Genomic DNA, 6679 nt, shown 5'->3' on the forward strand with positions numbered 1-6679 from the left:
AATTATTTGGCATTTATTCAATTTAAAAATACTAAAATAATGCATTTAAATTAAATATGGTTTGTCAAAATCCTAAAACCTCATCAAAACACCAAATAAATGGCCATGAGATTTATCATAGGTTAAACAAGGTCAAAGGACCTTGGAGAAAAAATTTCAGAATTTTTGAAGACTTAAAAGTATTTTTAAACAATTAAAAATAATCACAAAATCAATTAAATCATGAAAAATATTAACAATGATCCAAAAAATAATTTTAATTCAGAATATGAAAGAGGAATTTATTGAAAAAAAAATTGGTGAAACTCTCATATTTTTTGAATCAATATTAAAATTAATCTGAATTAATGAAAATCAAATGAATTAAAACAAAAATCAAAAAAATCAAAAAAATGTGAGCCATTGATCTCCCTCATTAATTGAGGTGGCAGATCAAGTGGACACAAACGTGCATTCCATGATGGAACTCAGTCAACGCGGTGTAGGCTTGGTATTCAAAAGCAACGCATGAGATTAAAACACTTTAAAAGAGATCAATGGCTCAGAACCTGTCCAGCACACCACCGGCGCTGGACCTCCGGTCACCTTCTCAAGCGAGGTCCACTGGACTGGTTCACTCATCACCATCAAGAAAATGAAAAAGGAGGACATGATCTGAAAGAAAAAATGACGTAGAGCACGAATCTGACCTCAATTTCAACTAACTCCAAATATATAAAAATATATGAGGAGTTGAATTTTGAGGTGTGACAACTGAGTTGCTTCGATTTTACCTCAAAGCAACTCAGTCTTCTTGCCTACATTGGTAGGACTTCAGACAACCAAAGATCCAAGAGAATTGATGAGAATTGACTGAGAATCAAAGAGAAGAAGTTTTCTGAAATTTACCTTTAATGATGTGCAGAAATGGATCTTGCTTGCTTCAACCTTGATCTGATCACACTTGAGAAGCTTGCAGGAGAGGTTTGGCAATGATACAAAACTTTGGATCCTGGAGTTTTTGAATCTCTAAACAGTGAGATTCAAACTCAATTTTCAAGTTGAAAATTCTCAGGTTTTCCTTTGAATGGTGAGGGTTTCAATTGGGGGGCAAAGCTGGCGCGCAAGGTGTCTTTGAATTGAGCTATAAGGGCATGTATTTATAGCAATTGGGACTGATATTTGCACACTTGAAAAATTGCTAAATTTGGACATTTCATGCATAAGCTTGCATGGGCGTGTACATGCCCATGAAGCAATCCAATTTGATCCACTTGCATCTGTTCTGAAGTTCAAACCATGCTTGGATGTCAAGTCAATGTGAAATGGAGTTTTTGGCATTTGATTTCTTCCAATCATGCAGCTCTGCTAAAGCCATGCGCAGCCCTAGCAAATCTCATCCAAAATGCATGAACTTGGGTTCTTTGGAAAGCTTAGATCAAGGGGAACAAGTTTGACTTATGCAAGAGTTATGGCATCCCAATGGACCACAAATTTAAAAGAATGGTTCCACGCAAAAAAAGGGATTAAAAAGAAAAAATGGAAACAAGCTTGTGAGTGAAAGTATATGTCTGCCACCTCAAGAATCTCATCAGTGTTTGACCTATTACATCCATCATCATTACTATCAAAATTCTCTTGCTGACTAAATGTATTTTGTTGAACTAATTGGGTTTAGGAATGGAGATCATCAAGGAGAAGGGGTGGGTTTTAATCAAAATTTGAGCCTTATATCTTTTGTTTTATAAACTGTGAACCAGGCCACGTTATAACATTTAAAAGTCCTAATTGAAGCCAGGTTCACTATGAAAGCATACTCAATAAAATTTGCATTAAACTGACTCCAAATGTTTGTTAAATCATTGATAACCATCTTGTTTTATCACATTTTCACATCTTCATTTGTGCCAACCTCGTGACCAGATATCATATCGATACACCATATATGTTTTCCATAAAAAAATTGTATTTCAAAAAACTTGCATGAGCATGGCGTTAGAATTACTTTTCAAAGAGAACATTTTTCTCACAAATCAATACTTAGCACAAAGGAAATATCAGCAATGGTCTGATCAGGGGCATACCACTTCGAGACATTGTTGACTAGGGGCAAGTCACCTAAGGATCCTTCCAATTGGGGGCAAATCCTTATAGTCATGGGCAAATCATCTTAAGATCATACTAACTAGGGGAAAAGCGTCCCAAGATCTGACCCACCAGTGTTGAATCACCTCTATGATCCTAATGATAAGGGGTGAACCTTTCAAGAGCTCATACTGGGGCAGGCCATCTAAGGAGCAAACTGGAGCCAACCACTCTGAAAGTCAGTTAGTCATGGGGCATACTTTCCCAAAAGTTCAAATATTGGGGCAATTCATATGAAGGTCACATCGCACCATTCTGGGACCCAAGTTTTCTTTCATGCAACTCTTCCAAATCCTAGTGTCATGGGGCAAATCATTCCAAGAATGTATCAAGCACCAGTTAATCAGGGAAATACCTTGCAAGATTTAGATACTAGGGGTAGTCCTTATCAGGGTCATATCACAGCATGGCATGATTCAAGTTCCTTCTCAAGACACTCCTCTAGACCCTAATAATCAGGGGCTGACTTTTCAAGATTTAAATATTGGGACAATTCATATCAAGGTCATATTAAAGCATGGTGGGATCCAAGTTCCTTTTCAGGAAAATCCTTCAAAGAAGACATACAAACAAGGGCAATACCCTCCAACTCTCAATCAATCTGGGGCAGACCGCTGTAAGGCTTGATCAAAAGAATCCGCTTCCCAAACACGAATCATCTGGGGCAGTTCATTCCAATAGTCGATGAGTCAAGGGAAAATCTCTCCAAGGCTCATACAACGACATGTCGTCTCAATGGCATGGTTAAGCTACTTCAAATTCATATTGAGGCGAATTTCTTCAAATACCCAACAGGATGGGGGAATTATATGATATTGTAGGGACAATCTCTCTCAATACTTTCAAGATGTATGTACAAGCTCTTCCATACATCAACAATCGTCAAGTTCGAAATGCATATTGGGAAGTCATGTTGACATAATAACCTACCACCTTTTGACAAACAACCTTGTTACACAAGCAACCTCTCTAAGCCTTGCAGTCCCTGACTCACAACGGGAGTAGTTGTTAAAACATTCAAATCATTTTCATGCATTAATCATGTCGCTACGCTCTAGCGTCAAACCATGCATATCATCTCGTTCATCTATCACATTCCCATAACACGAATCTAACATCTATAAAAGCCCAACCTCACTTGGCACCTACATCCGAAAATCCCAACTTCATTTGGCATTCATCTCAAAATCCCAACTTTTATTGGCATCTAACAAAAGTCCAACCTTGTTTGGCACTCAATACCTACAAATGTCTCAATCTTCAACAACACAACCCAAGACTATTACATTGCATGCATCAATCATCTCATAAATACATCATATCAAGCGTAGCATATCCATGAATGTGGAGCATTACATCGTACAAATTCTAAACATGCATATATAACATGGCATAACATACATACATAACATATGATGAAACGCGGGACTCATCATGAGAGTATGGATCAATCCCTATCTAAATCGGCGATAGATCTCCATCCAAGCTTCTCCCTAGCTCTTTTCTCACTTTACATCCCAGTAAGTTATTCTTAAGGTCAATTCCCCAACAAGTATCCTTGGAACTCATTCTCTAAGTAGAAAATACTTAGCAACATTGTCCCCATTGTGCCCTAATGGTAGACATCTACTTCACTAGATCCTTGCAAGGATTTCTTAGAACTTTCCCCCCGCACTCGCATTCCTTAGGGAACCTCGTCTAGAAGCATATTCCCCAAGTAGACAGACGTCTTACGTGACACTAGTCTTCCCCAGTAGAGACATCAAGTTATTTTATCAATATCCTTTTTACTCATTTCTTCTTAGAGAACTCCCCAACATAAGTTATATTACCATTGTCACTTTGTTTATTACACCACTGTTCACTTTGGTTCTTACGCCGTTTTCATTCAGTTACTTCGGTTCTTACAATGTTGTCATTCAGTCACTTCGGTTCTAACACTGTTGTCATCCAGTCACTTCAGTTCTTACACCGCCGTCATACTTTCACTTTGATCATTACACAGTTTGTTTTTTCACTTCGATTCTTACACCATTTGTCATCTTGTTTTATGGTTCTTATGCAGCTATTATTTCCTTCATATATTTCGGATCTTACATCAATTTTCTTTCCAATAATGAGTTATCGATTCTTATATCGATGATGATCGAAGTCCAATCCCCAGCTATACCAGTACTGTAACACCCTTCTAAAATACCCCAATAATTAAGTAATTCAACAAAATATAAATCAGAGTAGATATACAATTTAAGGGTGTCACACTTGACACTTCACACCATTCACCATAGTAACTTGTCATGCTCATTTATTAATCAAAATAAAACATTGCATAATACGCAGCGGGTAGAGATCAATTCAATCATGCAAACCATGTAACACATTACATGTAAAGTTGTTCAACAACCAAAATGAAAACAAAGTAAAACATCCCGTCCCGATGTTACATCTACCAGAGCATGACCCACTAAGGAACTACACTAGACTTCAAGCACTAGCTTCTACTCAATCACTGCTCGTTACCTGAAACATAGTTGTAAGGGTGAGTTCCTCAATCGATATAACAAGCATTATAAAATATCATGTAATGCTAAGTAAATTAACATATTTCATCACCCTAATCATATCACACATTTAGCAACGGCAACATCAACTCAAAATCATAATCATACTCAACCCAACACAAAACCCACGTATAATATTGGAATACATCCATTCATATTATACGCCATACATACATTATGCAATGAGACTCCATGCATGCGGTACCGACTATTCGTGAACACATAGTTCAACCTCACCGATCAAATCCAGATACGGCTACCAAGCTCACTAGTCCTACTCATTTGAGACCTAGTGACTCACATCACTAATTCCTCACCGTGGGAATTAGCTACCACCCCAAGGGCTATGCTATGCACGCTAAATCACCTAGCATGCAAACATCAACAACAATCCACAATAATTCACTCACTAATTCCTCACCATGGGAATTAGCTACCACCATAAAGGCCATATTATGCACACTAAATCACCTAGCATGCAACCATCAACAATCCACAATGGACATATGCTCACACTCTAAGCCATAAACAGTCCATTCACAATAGCATACATAATAGATATATTCACAACATTATGCACACCATCATACATCATCAATACAATTATCACAGAATCATATTATGTCACGCCACATAATCAATCACAGTATTAGCACACTCTACTAATACCTACACTACTCAAAACAACGGGAAATTGATCCCTCCTATATCATACACCAATATAGGCCAATCATCAATTGTTCACAATATTTAAAATATCAGTTTTTCTACTTTTCCAACAGTGTTAACCGGTTAACGCCCTGGGTTAACCGGTTAACGCAACACAGAACACGCTTCCTGGCACATTTTAACAATGTTAACCGGTTAACACCCTGGGTTAACCGGTTAACGCAAGACAGACAGCAATATTTCACAATTCATAACAGTGTTAACCGGTTAACACCCTGGGTTAACCGGTTAACGCAAGACAGAAAGCTGTTCCTGCGCTAACACGAAGCAGAATGCAGAATCCTCCGCATTTTCCGCCGTTGGAGGACTTCCGGACCTCCAATTCCAATTCCGTAAAAAACTACACATTCGGAAAATCACAACTCACCCAATTATAGATTCAATTACAGCTTTAACATAACTTATTCATCCCAATTTTCAGCACTCATCATCCCAATTAGGGTCAATTCAACGGCTTATTACTACCCATTACATGTTAACCCATAATACCCATTAAACGACGATAAACCCCCCTTACCTGAGTTAATCCGGCAAATCCTTTCTTGACCTTCGACAATCGTGAATTCTCCTCTTGAGCCCTAGCCTCTTCTTCTCCCTTTCTCAGTTTCTTCTCTTTTCTCCCAATGTTACGTGTTCTCTGTTTTCAGTAAAAAAACCCTTTTTACCAAATGGGACTCTTTATATATATTCCAACTTATTATTCCAATAATAATAATCCAATAATATTCCAATTATTTAATTAAATTAATAAATATACTATTAACTTAAATTAAATAATTATCATATTTTATCGGGGTGTTACAACTCTCCCCCACTAAAAGAGTTTTCGTCCTCGAAAACATACCTCAAGCGAATAACTCTAGATAAGACTCCTTCATCTGACTCTCAAGTTCCCAAGTCACATTGCCACCTGCTGGTCCTCCCCAAGCTACCTTTACCAAAGCAATCTCTTTACCCCGCAACTGCTTCAACTCTCGATCCTCGATCCTCATAGGTGATGTTTCAATAGTCAGGTTATCTCTCACCTGTACATCATCTACTTGGACCACATGCGATGGATCAGGAATGTACCTCCTCAACTGAGACACATGAAAAACCTCATGCAAATTCGCAAGTGACGGCGGTAAAGCGATACGATAGGCTACCTCCCCTATCCTCTCCAAAATCTGATAAGGACCAATAAATCGAGGTGTCAACTTCTTCGACTTCAAAGCTCGACCAACCCCAGTTATCGGAGTAACACGAAGAAACACATGATCTCCCTC

This window comes from Lathyrus oleraceus, chromosome 1 (assembly GCF_024323335.1).
Source record: "Lathyrus oleraceus cultivar Zhongwan6 chromosome 1, CAAS_Psat_ZW6_1.0, whole genome shotgun sequence".
Classification (NCBI taxonomy): Eukaryota; Viridiplantae; Streptophyta; class Magnoliopsida; order Fabales; family Fabaceae; genus Lathyrus; species Lathyrus oleraceus.